This window comes from Neovison vison, chromosome 5, assembly GCF_020171115.1.
Source record: "Neovison vison isolate M4711 chromosome 5, ASM_NN_V1, whole genome shotgun sequence".
NCBI lineage: Eukaryota > Metazoa > Chordata > Mammalia > Carnivora > Mustelidae > Neogale > Neogale vison.
In genome coordinates this window covers 111,901,027-111,917,064 of record NC_058095.1, presented here as the reverse complement: position 1 = coordinate 111,917,064, position 16,038 = coordinate 111,901,027, and the positions used below count along the sequence as shown (strand labels likewise).

General features: G+C 38.2%; 1 long non-coding RNA gene across 1 annotated transcript in view; it reads left to right on the top strand.

Moving 5' to 3' along the window:
• LOC122907857 overlaps positions 1 to 16,038 on the top strand; it is a 125,125-nt gene that overhangs the window by 32,615 nt on the left and 76,472 nt on the right. Inside the window, exon 2 of the long non-coding RNA XR_006384771.1 lies at positions 3,003 to 3,189. This is a non-coding gene — a long non-coding RNA (uncharacterized LOC122907857). The remainder of the gene's footprint in view (positions 1 to 3,002; positions 3,190 to 16,038) is intronic.

Here is a 16,038-nt window from a genome sequence, read left to right as displayed (position 1 = left end):
CATCATAAGGATAAGTAATACTTTAAGACAACAGTGGAAAAGAACATACAAGGGCAATATCAATACAAGTCAGACATTAAAATTCCTTTGGATATCAGTAATTCAGTTATTTGACTAAAGAACAAGAGTTTTTAAAAATGTTTCAGGAGATAAGCCTAGAAAGATAAACCGGGTTAAAATTATACACTTAAATGCCAGGCTAAGGTTTTAGAACTTGATTTTATAGGGAGACCATTGAAAATTTTAATTCTATACTTAAGTGCAGAAATGACAAAATCAGAGCAACATGTTGGGGAGATGGATAGCTCAGTCATATGTGGACTAGACAGAGAAACTTCAGACAGTGAGAGGGACTAAAAGGCTACTACCCCTTTTCAGGTTGTTTAGGTCACTCTATGGATACAAGATAGACCTCCCACCATGCAAAATTTGATTTGGCTGTCTAGACTGAAGATGCCACACACACACACACACACACACACACTAAGAGGGTATGAAAAGGTTTACTATTCACATAGTGAGGCTTTCTAGGGAGAGCAAGACAAACTACCAAGCAGGTCCACAAGTAGCTTAGGAGTAATAGAGAGGGGTGACCCCTTCGATTTTTATGGTGGTCTGAGTATAAGGCTGGAGTGAGTATTCCCTCCAATGTGCTGAGACTTGCATGGTTTGAACTTCCTGCTGGTACCAAAGGAGGAAACACCCGGACTTTCTTATCAGCTTGTCCAGGCATGGAGCAGAAAGAGAAGGGGAATGATGTAGCTTCAAAGCTGTCAGCAATCAGAAATCAAAAACAGAGTCAGACTCTTTATTACAGACACATAGAGTGGTAAGAGTGATAAAGTGTTGAATGAGGGCACCATGTTGATATTATAAATGACCTATAAGCCACCACCTGATAGAACCTGCATTATGGAGGCAAATCTCTGGGAGAATGGAGTTTAATAAGCATGTGGTTATATAATATTCAATTTACAGGCACACTGAGGGCATTTGGAATGTCAAGGAAGTCTCTGGGGCTTGGAAATAAATATCCCAGCAACCCTTGACCTTTTGTTCATTGCATTTAAAAAAAATCTAACATATTATTTATGTTTTTGGAAAAAGATTTTTTAAAAGATGCAAAGCTAAATGGAAATTTTGTGCTTCTGAGATCAGAACTGTAGATTCTACTGTTCAATAAATCAGTCAGTTTTGGTTTGAGTGCCAGTTACATGTTGTCGATATGTTTGTGCAATAAAAATCATCTAGGAAACTTGTTTAAAATGTCCATTACGGCCCTCAACCCCAGGGATTCTGGATGAGAGATCTTGGGTGGATCTCAAGAATGTGCCTCACGACAAATGTTTCTGAAGCAGGGGTTGACATGCCTCACCTGAGAAACATTGCTTCACTGTGTGTCCAGTACTGCACCCGATATTGCTAAAGCTTTAGGAAAAGTCTAACACAGTCCCAATCCATAATAAGTTGACTACTTTGCTGGCTCTTTCCTTGACTAACTCATCTTTTAACTTCTGGACTTATGAGGTTTGTATAAGCAAAAATAAAGTTCAAAACAGCAATTCTGTTCAGTTACAGTTCAGGATTTAGCAGTGTTTGAGTGGTTACTATGACAAAGAGCTTTCTATGCTTTTTCTAATTTCACTTTCACAAAGTCAACTAATTACCACATTTTAGTGTAGAAAATTGAGGCTCAGTAAGATTAAGCAACTAGACTAAGAAATACAGCCACAGTGGTAAAGTCAGGTTTCAAACCTAGTTTTGTCTAAATCAAACTTATGTTATGAACCATGACATCCCTACTATGGGAGCCTCTTGCTAGCTTTGTAGCCTCACTTGAGTGATGATGGGGATATCCTGGCACTCAGGGAAGAACTAGGCAGCTGCCCATTAATTTTCTCTTATACTGATGGTGGAATAACAAATTTTGGTCTGACATCAGACTAGAAGCTTCCTCATTGGCTGACATCTCCGCCTTCCCATGGGCTTCTGGAAGACCTGAGGTTTATAGGTGGCTTCACTGTAAACATGGCATATCTGGTTTAGAATAACACTTCTAGGACCAGGCATTTTTAAGAGAATATGAGGATCTAGAGTGGCAGAAGGAGAGTGAGTTGGGGAAAGGAGATATGACTTGGGGCTAGGGGGAATGTATGGCCCAGATCATACAGGACTTTTGGGGTCATGGTCAGAAATTTAGTTTTTATTATCAGTACAGTGAGAAACAAATGAAGTGTTTTAGACAGGGGAGTTAGTGGTCTCATTTTATATCTTTTAAAAAATATTTTATTCATTTATTTGAGAAAGAGTGAGAGATGGTGGGGAGGGGCAGAGGTAGAGGGAGAAACAGCCTCTCCACTAAACAGGGAGTCCCTGACTGGGGGCTCCATCCCAGGACGCTGGGATCATGACTATAGCCTAAGCTGAAGGCAGAGGCTTAACTGACTAAGCCACCCGGATCCCCTCTCATTTTATATCTTAAAAATAGCCTTTTGGTGACTATGTGAAGAGTGGGTGAGAGGGAACAGAATTGAAGAGGAAAGATTAGCAAAAAAACTCCATTTGCCTAAAATCATTAGTAATCCAGTGGGGGATGAGGATTTTTGTAGAGGGAATGGGGGAAGGTAAAAGAAGATGGATTATGGGCATATCCAGAAGACTGTTTCTAATTAAATATTCCAGTAAACATTTTTCTTCTCTCACATCTCACTCCTTGATCTTGGTTGCCTCTCTTCCTCCTTAATGCTTAGCTTTTTTGTCTCCTGCCTACACTTTCCTGAATATTCATCCACTTTTCTCCCTCTGTGTCTATCTTCACCCCCTTCTTGTGCAGAGCAGTTTCACTCCTGCCCTGCTATCTGCTGGCAAGTGACAACCTGTGCAATTGGTTTAGTGAGCAGGCTGGATGCTAGGGTATAATCCAGAAATCACTTTTGCTCCTCTTGCCACTCTTTTCAAACACTGTGGTGTCTCCTTCCTTTCCCCCTTGATGACAACCACAGATTCCAAACAAAGGATTGAGATGGGATTGTCTCAGTGATGGTGCAGATCTGCCAGGACAAATGAAAAAGCATGATGTGGAAAGAGAGACCAAGGTAAAGTCCACTGAAAGTCACTCAGAAATAAGGGACCAGCGGGATACTCAAAAGACAACATTCCTTCTGCAAAGCAAACTAAATGGCTCACCAGGTAAGATCTCTACAAAAGTAGGCACTGCTCAGCTTCAGTTTCAACAGCTAGAACTGGAGATGCAGATGCTTCATTATTAATGAGGTTGACCTGTATATGTATATATGCATCACTTAAGGGTATTGATCTGCTAATGATTTTTGATTTGGGGAAACCGTTTTCAGGTCTCTTTCTTAGGATTAATGAATGAAGATAAGAGCTTAATGGTAAACAGAAAGCCTGAAGATCTCTGAGCAGATTCCTCTCTTTCTCTGAGGATGATTCAGAAAACAGACTGGGCTGTGAGGATGAGTACAAGCTGACTGCCTGAGGCAGTAGTTCAGGGTGAGAAGTGAGGACAAGAGTTAGTTATCTTTAATGTGGGGAGGCATATTCCTGATCTTCCCCACCCTTGACTGGCTTGGACACTCACACACTCTCAGGAGCTCCCTCGAGGAAGAGGAGGCCTTTGCTGGTCTCTGTCTCATGAGCAAGAGAGGTCTGAGGTGAGACACAGATGGATTCTTGCAATACAGCCAAACAATGTGATTCAGAAGATTTAACGAAATCACTTTGTTAACTGTAGAGTATTATGTAAATGTCACTGGATTTAATTTTAATTTTCTGAGTGGCTGGTTCACAAGACTTAGGATGATTAATGTAATAGAGGACTTAATTATGTAAATGAGTACATATAATGACAACTTTAGGTCATTGCTTAGAAATGATTGACATATATACCTTAAGTGATGATTTCACATCCATGTATTTGAGCCTTTCATAAGTATGAGTACCTTATATGCAGGGGTATATTTGTATGTATAGTGTAATTTTAGTCTTGTTTGTGAAAATCAAAGGGACTTTAAAAACTGCAAATAAGAAATTGTAATTATGGAATTTTAAAAGACTGACTTCAAAATAGAAAAAAAAAAGGACTTTTCTTTTCCTTCTAATCAGAAAAATGTAAAAGCCTATAAATATGACCAATAATTCAGACAAGTATAAGGAGAGAGTTAACAATCATCTATAATTCTATGGTAAAGAGATTATTCCTGTTAACACATAAACATATGGAATAATGTATAAATAAATCATGGGTGGATGCCTGAATGGCTCAGTTAGTTAAGTATCTTCTGTTGGCTCAGGTTATAATCTTGTTATCCTGGGATCAAGTCCTGCATCGGGCTCCATGCTCAGTGGGGAGTCTGCTTCATCCTCTGCCCCTCACTTCACTCTTGTGCTCATCCTCTCTCTCAAAATAAATAAATAAAATATTTTTTTAAAAAAATCATGGGCATTTTTCTATTTTACTAAGCATACATCTACATTATAATTTTTTATAATTTATTTTGAAATAATTTCAAACCTAAAGACCACCATATTTTTTTTGTCCAGAACCCCTAATATTAACATTCTACCACTTTTACTATTCCATTTATCTCTATATGTATACACACACATATGCACACTCACATACATAAATATCTCCATCATCATTAGTCTTTTTCTGTATCATTTGAGAGAAAGTTGCAAACATGATGCTTTATCACTTCTAGACCCTCCAATGTGTATTTTCTACCTCTACCCTCGAAAAAGGAAATTTCCCCATGTTTCTGCCATATAAGGCAATGAATTAGAAAATTAATATTAAGGTACCACAACCCTTAAAGCCCAGACCAATTCACATTTCCTGAACTGTTCCCCACATCTCTTTTTTCTTCTGATGTAAGACCTACTCCCTAATTATGTGTTGCATTTAATTGTTATATCTCTTTATTCCTTCTCTCTGAAACATTTCCTCACTCTTTTCCTGTATTCTATGGCCTTGACATTTTGAATTCTGTAACTGTATTTCATTCTGTATTCATTCTGTATAATGTCTCTCAACCCGGGTCTGTTCAGTGATTCCTCCTGCCTAGAGTCAGGCCATGCATTCTTGGCAGCCATACACCAGGAATGCTGCTAACAGTGCTCCTCACAGGACATCCCACAGGAGACAGTGTGATGTTGACCCATTTTACCAGTGATGTAAACCTTCATCACCTCATGTGGCAGGCAGACTACTGGCTCCCAAAGATGTTCTAGCCCTAATTCTAGGAACCTGTGAATATGTTGCCTTAAATGGCAAAAAAGACTTTGCAGGTGTATTCGAGGTTAAAGACACCTCTGTCAGACTTCTGACCTACAGAACTCTGAAGATAACAAATTAGTACTCCTTAAGCCACCAAGTTTACAGTGATTTATTATAGCAGCAATTGAAAATGAATATACTTGGTCAAAATGTCATTATTGGGAAGACCTTCCCTTCTCTTCCCCTCTTCTACCTTTCTCCCTCTCCTTCCCTCCCTCCTTCCATTCATCCATCCCTTCCTCTCTTTCTTTCTCTCTTTCTCACCTTCATTACATTCTTTTTTTTTTCTTTTTGCTTTCTTACTTTCTTACTTTTTTTGGTTTTCTTACTTACTTACTTTTTTTGGCTTGCTTTCTGGTCTCTTCTCAGTCTTCATGAAAAATAATGCACGTTCCTGGGAAGTTCCCCAAACATGAGTTGCAGATTTTCCTGCCACATCTTGTACTTGCTGTCCACTCTACCTGAATCATCCCCTCCCCTTCTATCCCTGGAAAACCACCACTTGTCCTTCACAACCAAGGTTGATTCTCTGAATTTTCTCTAAGTCCCCCAGGGTAGATCACTCTCTTCATAGAGGCATTACTGTGCCTTCCCTATTTCTCAACTGTAGTGCTATGTTGACATTCTTTCTTTCTCTTCTTTTTATTCTATCAGATCTTAAACTCCTTTTCGGAAGTTACCTTCAGTGGCTTTGCCTTATGTCCGGGCCATGGTTGACCTTGATTGAGTGAATGAGAGACTGCCAAGGACCCTTTCTGAAATCTGCTAAGATTGGTATATCCTCCTAGCAACCTGCATATGTAGTTCATAATAGGAATTATAAGATGTGTTTCACAGAAGAAGAAAATGTTTTCATTTATGCATATCCTGCCCCAGGCAACAGGTCTAAGTAAAAAGAGTTGCAGAAAACAAAGTGGGTGAAAAGGAGGCAAATGATTCTGAAGTTAGTAACATTTTTTCCATGGATTCTTAAAAGGGTAAATACATTTACTATTACCCCCCCCCACCTCCTTTAAGAGTCCCTTCTGTAGGGACTAGGGTGGCCGATGCAAGTATGCTGCTGATTTCATTTTTTTGTTATGTTGTGGAGGCATAGGAACAGGGACTATGAGTTCTCCTCATCCAGATTTTAATGTTGAACAGAACCTTCTGGAAGAACCTGAGCACGGGCACCCCTACAGATAAAAGCTTCAAGAAACACAGAGAAGAGTGGTCACAAGAGCATCAAGAACTTACAAAACCAGAATTAATCTGTTAGTGTTGTGATTGCTTATAGAATTATAGAATAAAATAAAATTTTAGAGCTGGAAGAGACTGTCACAAATATTTACAATAGGGTTTTACCCTATCAATTGTAGTGAATTATGGATTGAGCTTCTTGATGGGCTGCCATGTTCCTCTCACCTCACTTTCCTGGCACTGCCAGCACAGGAGCTTCTGGTAAATCCCTGTTATAAAAGCTGGGACATGGAGTCCTACAGCAGCCTGTTCTGCCCATGCCAAGGGTAGATCCAAAAGATGGAAACAGAGGAACCCTAAGCATAGCCCATCCCCATTCTTAAGGTCTGGTCATTTATTCGCATATTATTAACCCCTTGTTTTATTTCAGAAATTATTTCAGGTTGTCTCTGAAAACATATATACAATGCTGCAGGATAACTGTACAGAAATCAGAGAAAAGGAAAATAAAGTAAAACCAGAGATAAGATTAATACACAAAATTCTTGAAATAATAGTCCGAAGTGGATTTCAGATTTGCCTCTGAGCTTCCTAGCTGCCAAACAAAATGAAACATAATTGATTATAATGTTTAGAGTATCTAAAAATGAAAACAAATATTTTTTTCAGTGAAGTATCGCTCTTCCCAATATTGACAGCTGGCAGAAACATCTCCTGTGACTTCTCAAGGAAATCAATGTCCTTAACAATATTTATACAATAAATAAAATGGCAAGTTTGGAATGACTTCCTCTTGTTACCTCTGTGTATGCAAGTCAAAGGCACAGTGCTGTAGCATAGTTTGTATATGAGGGACCAAAAAGCAATGAAATCTAAAGCATTTTTTTTTCTTCAGCTCTATTAGATAGAAGAGGAAAGAGTGGACTATATAACTTTACAGTAGTGTTCCTTATGCAATATTTCTTAAAGCTAACCTTTTATTTAAAAAAAAGTTCCATAAAGAATTAATAGTATTTTGTATATTTAGAACCCAATCTCCAGGTTACTGATAAGAGGAAGTTTTCTAAATACATTTAGGGAATAAACTAAGAGAAGGGAAAGTTTGACTTTTCTGCATGAAATTTTATAAATATTAGGGAGTCCAACCGGTGGCAACCTCACCCTCACATAGGGTTTGGTAAATCCTTAGGTAGGGCCAGATCTTTCCTAGAAAATTAACTAATTGTTTAACTAATTTAATTAATTGTTTCACTTCACTATACAGACAGACAATCTAGAAGTATTATGGGATACATACTTTTAACATCATGAATAATGTTACAATTAGGTGATATTGATCATCTGAAGTATCTATTAGAAAACCAAAGATAGCCTAATTTAAAGAACAAATATAAAACATTATTTAATACAAACTAACTAAAATTTAGAGTTTCTGAACTCAAAATGATGGATTTTGAAGCAGTTGATGTTCATTTGTTCTTTCTGTTAGTAGGAACAGTTGTCTTGTTTATGACAGTAAACTATGTCATCAGTTTCCAGCTATGATGGAATAGCTTGTGGTATACCTATACTCCCACTGAAAAATCAAAAGCCATTAAAAAATTATTTTTGAAGTCTTGCAAAAGCAAAAAGGGCTTAAGGTGCTAAGACCTCAGGGAAAAGGAATAGCAGAGGGAGGAATTGACTTCAGTGTCTGGTTTTCTCCTTGGGTGTTTGCTGATTCTTGGTGTGGAACAAGAGATGAGAATCTGGGCGGAGAGCTGCAGGCAAAAGGCAGGTGATTAAGTAACTAAAAATAATAACTCTTGGGGGAAATATAAATATGGAGAGATAACTTGTGAAGAAAAAGTGAAACAGAGGCTCATAAAAGTCACTAATTAGATAACAATATTCAGCCACTGTACAGACATGTGTGTCCTGCTCTGGGCAGAGAAGTCAGTCTCCCCTTCCCACAGGATTTCTTTGTTCTCCCAACACACTCCTGATGGGTAACCCACAAGGGATTGCAACCTGTGCACTAGGATGCACTCAGTATGTGGTTTGGGAGATGGGTGAGAATCTCCCCCATCCAAGGAATCTGCTTAGGGTACTGTGGCACTGCCAGCCCCATATGGGAATGCCACCACCACACCCTGTCCCAAGAAGGTTGATTCTTCTGGTGTCAAGGCTCCAGAAGGGGCCAGAGGGCAGAAGAGTCCTGGGAAAGGACAGGTAGGGAGAGATGGGAGTGGCCTGAGGCACTAGGGAGTGGAAGAGTGGGTGGCTGAAAGCCTATCTGAGGGAGAAGACTTGAGGTGGGTGGGACTTCTCTTGGGCTGAAGCTCCAGGTCACCAGCGCATGTTCCATTTTCTCAGGAGACTTCATTTTAAAAACACAAATTCAAAGATAAGATGAACAATTTCAAGATGACAACCACAGATTATTAAGCCCCAAGAACAGGGCCAGTGTGAGTGTGGGGCTTTGAGAGACAGCATTGGTGGCAAGTTCATGAAGCCAGCTTTATTTGGAAATGAGTTAAAGGTCATGGAGCCCAGTAATCATCTGTTGTTTCTGTCCTTCTCTTGAGCCAAGTTCTTTCCTGATTCAGCCTTTGATTTTTGATGCATTCTACTTCCTTTTAAACACAGCGTTCTTTTTCTTGCTGGTAATTAGCTTCAATATTTCCCCATGTCTGAAATCTTCCACAGAAAAAGTAGAATGAATGTATGCTAATGTTCAGGGATAGTTCATTGGTATTCTTAATTTAAACAGCAGCAACAACAAAAACCATTCTTGTTGATTTTAACTGGGTTGGGTTAATTTTTGTGTCTATGATTCCCCATCCTTTCTTTATTTTGATCATCAAAGGCAGTATTTTATTCTCCAAGAGACCTCTTCTGACATACTAGTTTTCATGGTTTATTTTGAGTGGAAAATTAAAATCTCACACTAGTTTGAAAGTCTGGGTATGATGAATGAGAACATTGTAGGTTGAAGGTCTACTTGGAAAAATAAATTTCAAACTCCCAAAGAGGTGAATATGATTGTTTCACTTGGTTGTTTTTATTTTGTTTTCAAGATTTCTGATAAACAATGCAGCCCAAAGCCAAATAACCCTACTAAAAACACTTTGGGCTAAGATTGACTAATTTCTATAAAGCTCTTCTTTTACAAACTTGTATGATATTCTTACTTGGGCAACCAAAGCAAGATCTTGAAATTACACCTTCTCATGACACTGCGGAGACACTTTGTTTCCTGGCTCTAAAGCAAAATATAATCTTAACATGTGTCCAGTACCTCTTAAAATATACTCTGAGTCATCCCCAAACACCAGGCCCCATATTCCTGTAAATTTGATGTCTAAATACAAATTGAAGCCTCAGGGGGAATGTGAGCTGGGTTAGATTTGAGCCCTCCCTGTAAACATGCTATTTCCTTTTGTTTTCCTTACCTTTCTGAGAGATTTCTGGATTCTTCAGCAAAACTGGGTTGGAAGTATTGGTGAGGAACCCAGTGTAGGCAATATAATGGGGAAAAGAAGCCTTTGAGGAGGGGATGACCCATGGCAGGCCAGCAGGACTGGACATGAAGCACATAAAACTGGACAGAGCAGTTTTCTGTAAGCTTAACCACATCTGGAACTCATTCTCTAGCTCCCATTTTGTCTTTGCTAACAGCCTCCAAAAACTACTTTGTTTCTTTTGTAGAATACATGGGTTGGGAGCAATTGCTAAAACGATGTGGTATTGGGAGGTCATGGTGATAGGAGGAGAAAGAGGTTTTGAAAATATCAGCTAGTGTGCCCTCATTCAATGTGATGCTGGAGAGGGCTTGTATTGGCTTAAGAGAGATGATTGTTCAGGATACTGGTAGCTTAATTATGGCCATGCAAATTGGTATATGTTACAAACAACCTCCCTCATCCCATCCACCAAGGGATGGTTTACCAATACGAGACACTGTCTGATCTGTAGTCAGACACATTAACCATTGTGCCACTGGCCCCTTACGACACTGTCTGATTTTAAGCTTAAACTACCTTTTAGATCTGTTCTCTGGCTCCCTCTGATTACTCGTGGCACTTTGGCTCTTATCTCCAGTTATCATTATTGTTTATATACCTGCTTCAATTCCTGGCCGGATGAGTCATAATGTCTAGCATAGAGTAGATGCTTAATAAATGCCTGTTTCATCAGGGGACCCATAAAAGGCACAGTTTTCACACTCACATTAAAATTAAGAAAAGATACAACTTGCCCAGCAACACTTTTTTCATTCCTTTTTTACTTCTTAATGCTTAATAATCATCTATCTTGTAATGATGTACTCTGCTCTGCGGGATTTACCAAATAGTAGGGCATGCTTCCTTTCTTCGGGTTCACAGTTTTCTGGGGAAGACATATCCAAATAATCACACTACACTTACAATCTATGTACAAGTTTCCCCACTATCTGAAAGTGGAGCCTTCTGGTGATAACTTTCTTAAGCTGAAATGGCATAAAGCAAAGAAACAACGACCTTAACTGATATGGAACAATTTTTGAGCATTCTCATATCCAAAAAATAACCCCTCTTAGGATTTTATGATACCTTAGGAAACATCTTTTTAATAGATGCACAAAAGAAATCGACATAAGACACAAATGCTCACAGACATTCTTTAAAGCTGTAACAGCTGGATGCTAAGAAGCTGTGTAGCTCCTGTGGAAGGAGCTGAGCAGAACCACTCTCCTGGCTGTTCCTGATTACATGGCCTCCATAAGGGGTAGCTGCAAAAAAAACGCTGAATATTATTTTCACTTTTTGCCTTGTTTCCCAAAAGCGCAATTCCTCTTTGGATTTTTTTGGGGGTATTGAAAACAGGTACTAAGGTAGGTCTTTTGTAAAAGAGAAATAGCTAACGTGAAATTTTTGAAAAGTGGGGAATACCTATATTATTAATAAAGTATGAATAAAGATAGTGTTCAATTTTAAGAATGAGTGTGTTAGAGTGTGAGTGAGTTAAAAGGAGTGTGTTTTTACAATGAGTGTGTTCAGGATCATTTGCAATAACATAAAACTTGAAGCATTATAAATATCCACCAGTAAGGGACAAACTGAATAAATTATAAAATACAATAAAATGGAATAATATACAGCCATTGGAATTAAGTAGACATATATACTGATATGGCAAGAATCTCAAAGATATATTTTTTAAAGGAAAGAAAAGCATGATGAAAATTTGCATGTATATAATAATCCTTTTTTATTAAAAGGACATATATATTTGTATGTACATAAGAATGCTATTATATGCATACAAAAATTTGTTAATGGACACTCAAAGTAATTCCCTTTGGAGGAGATTGTGGAGAGGTGGTTTTTTTTTGGTATTTTTGTTTTTATATTTATATATTTCAATTCTGTATTACACATTTCAGTGGAGACTCTGGGATATATTTGCTTTCTTCTTCACACTTTTCTATAATAAATAGCCCCTAAAAATTCTTCAGAAAAGGGTAAGAGACACTATTAATATGTGTTTAAGTTTATATCACCATTTATCAAAAATATTTATCAAAAAAAACCTATATTTTTTTCCAATTTTTAAAAAAGATTTTATTTATTTATTTGACACAGAGAGTAAAAGCACAAGCAGGAGTAACAGGCAGAGGGAAAGGGAGAAGCAGGCTCCCCAAGGAGTAGGAAGCCTGTGGCAAGACATGATCCCAGGACTCTGGGATCATGACCTGAGCCGAGGGTAGCTGCTTAACCAGCTGAGCCACCTACGTGCCCCTGTTCCAGTATTTTGACTACCAGGTATATACCTACCAATATTTCTAAACAAGAGCACAAAGGTTTATGTAAAAGGATGTTTGGAGCATCACCTATACTAATGAAAACCTGGGGTAAAATGCTTATCAACAGGAGAGAGATTAAACTCTCTATGTACATCAAACTATGGTACATCTAAGCAATGGCATATCAGGTAGGGTAAAAAAAATTACGAATTAAATAAAAACTTGCAAAAGTGCTCATGGTTGCAAAGCAGTATAATACACTCTCATTATAATAACAAAATGTATTCATATATGCAATGGAGTTACATTCAATGAAAGGTATGATCCTGAACAACTATAGTCAACTCTGCAGTTGTGGGCAGTAGAACCACATTCAGGTCCATGAGATGTCCATCTTCCACAGGACTGGGAACTTAGCTCTCCCAAGAGACAGCAGAATCATGCCTTGCATCCCAGCCTCTCTTAGAACTTGGTGCTCATTGAGTACAGAATAGTGGTCTGAACTTCTCTGTTTACACTGCTTTCTTTTTGTATGTTTCTCTTTGTCTGTTTCCGTATTTTTTGTGTATGCATGAGTGAGTTATAATGCAACTCCAATACACAAATATTCGTACGCTGAGGATGATGTAAAGGCCTACCCACTAAAGCATTAACAGTTTATTCTGAAGGGAAAGAGGTGGAGATAGAAGAAGAGAATATTTTTTCTTTGGGCCATTTACATTGTTTGATTTTTTGAGTGTGTATTATTTTATACTTAAAATATCTAAAATGAAAAAATTTTAAATTGATGTGGTTATCACAAATTCAAAGATGTGTAAAGGGGCAAGAAACAAGAGTTTGGATTTGATCTTGTAGATAATGAGAATCCCATGGAGATTTTTAACCTGAAGGGTGATGTGATTCAATCTGGATTTTTTTGGAAGATAGCATTATAGGTGGCACTGGTGAGAGGGATACTGAGTTTAATGGATGAGTTCTCTTCTGGTCTTTATTTGTGTAACATAAATGTTTATCTGGTTTTGGGTAGAAATAACTTGCACTAGGTTCATAAGGTGTGATACTCAAGTAATTGCGTGTCTTTACAAGCAGACACACAGTCCAGACATTGAGTCTGTTCTTGCAGCTCTAATGTCATCCCCGTCTTGTATCCGGCCAGCCCTCAAATATTCACAGTTATCTTGGTAGGGAGAATTCAGTCTGCTTCTGAGCCATATGGGTGACCGACAGTGGTTAAGGGTAGAAAGCTCTTAGTAGAGGTTGACTTTGCTAGAAATACAGAGATGGAAGCTTTTGTTCCTAAGGTAGTCAAGAATGTCAGGGATGGTCTGGGTTGTACTCAGTGGCAATGACTTCCAGCCCCCTGACTAGGTCCCTTTGAGTTATAAGGATTTCAATTCCTTCACCTGGTGACATTTCATGTGGTACTAATCTCCTTTAGGGCATGTTCTGATGAAAATCATTGTGTGAATTTAAGGTAGATGAAAGCCCATTTGGGGTAACAACCGTTGTTTTTTAAGCATCTCATGTGGAATGAAGTGACCCAGAAACCCTGCAAAAGAAGAAGAGTCAGGCAGGGAGGGGAAGTATAGTTTGTATATTAATTTTATTCCAGAATGTTGCCAACTCTTGTCGGTAAACCCTGGGTGCTCTCCAGAAACATGCAGTGGGGCTGGGTGAGATCCTTTTGGTAGAACCCTGTCCTAACATTTGAGGGAAGGTCATTTCCTGTCCATTGTTTAGTTGAGATAGAATCAGTCTATATTAAGTCTGAGATGCACATTGATACCATTCATATAAATTGTTTCTTTGTTTATATACCCAGCCAGTTTAAAGGACTGGCCTTCCCAGGAAGGATGGATCAAGACCAGTTCTAGTGTCTTTCACATCACAGAAATTAAACAATTATCCCTTTATCTGTTTTTAACTCCTATCCAGGGCTAATCTATTGGCCCTATCTCTTTCTACCTTTGTGACAACTCTATTTTGGCCATTTTGTTATCCTCTCTCCCTACTGACTTTGATTGGTACCACACTAAATAGATCTTTCCAATTCATTTATTTATTCATTCACTCAACCGTTCATCTCTTCTACAAGTACTATATTTATTGAGTGCTAATGTGGGTCAGACACTATGTGAGGCCTTAGAAATATAAATATGGGTAAAGAGGGTCATGGTCTTTGCCTTAATGTTGCTGAAAGCCTAGAGGAAGATTGAGATATTAACAAAGAGTAAGGATATAAACATAAAGTCACAACTGTGATAAGGCAGTGATGGAGTGGCACAGAGAGGTTATATAAAAAAAGAACCATCTGGTCAGGAAAGTCTGGGAAGGCTTTCCTGAGGGAGTGATTCTGCTGAGTTCATCCTTCAGGGGTAGGAAAGTCTGGCTTTCTGGCCATGTTTATCTTACCAGAAGGTGGAAGTCATTTTAAAAACAAGAGAGAGAAATAAAGGAGTCCTGTTATACTATAGCTCTAGTTCAGTGGGGCTTACTCAGCCATATTCATATAACTGAGTTCTGCTCAAGTGACTCTGAAGGACAAAAAGAACAAACAGAAAGTAAACAGATGTACCCTGATTTTATTTCTTAAAATGTTGCTTAATGTTTATATAGTATCACTGAAGGGCATAGTCCCTTCCTGACATCTGAATCTGTGGGGCTAAAAAGTTAACCATTTTCTACCTAGTCTGGGCACTTTTTTCCCTCTGAATGTTTTGTTCAGTAGCCAGCCTATTGAAACTTATTTCTAATTTTTCAATGTCCTTCAGGATTTTGATCAGCAATTATTTCTTTTCTCCTCATAGAGACATGCTGTAAGGTGTCTACAACTAGAACTGATTCAGTTACTTAATTATAATGCTGAAGGAACTTTGAGAGGTAAATATAGTAGTCACCTGACAAATTATGCTTTCTGGAATTCCCAGGTTGGAATTTCCAGCCACAAACAAGGGTGCTGTTTGGCATTTCTGGGCAGAGAGTCTGACTAACACGCTCCCTTCTCAGGAACTAGGAGTGCCTGTTGCCTGGCACTAGTTATTAGCAGTTGAGGGACTGTGCCCCACCAGTGATGTGTTGCAAATTTCTCTTTAGAATTCCCCCAGCTGAGAGAAGATTCATGAGTCACCGTGTTGGGAACTACATGTTTAGACACCTTGATTTTCAGGAAAATTTGTCTGGCTCAAAACCCACAAAAGTTAATAAATGCTATCGATTTAGAGAGAGGTAGAGGGATGTGTAGGTGAGGAGAAATTTAAATGGGTACAAACATACATACAGTAACTCCCTATTCACCAAAGAGACCCATAAAAATAAAGGCTTCCAAGGCAAATGGGTGAAAATGATTACAATTAGTTTGAAACGTTAACATTTTTTATAAGTCATTAGATGTTGTATAAGAGTCACAATGCAATGGACTCACAAATTAAATAGGATTGATTTGGAGAAAAGGAGCAAATTAAGCAGTATAAGGGAGAGTTCAACTACTGCTGAGAAACGGACCAACTCTAACACATAGGGGTAATTAAAGCTAATCCGCAAATAATGGAGCTTATTAATATTGCAAACAGGAAGACACAGTCCAACTGTATTTGTATTTATTTAAAATACATATATTTATACTTAAACTGTGTATTAATTTTTTATATCCATTATTCATTGTAAACATCATTATGATCCCTTTTTTACATGTTGATACAAGTTTATTTCTCATTTCTGATTATAAACAAAACATGTTTCCCATGAGTAATTCAAAGAGATAGAAGGAGAGACATTAAAGAAATTCCAACTGAGA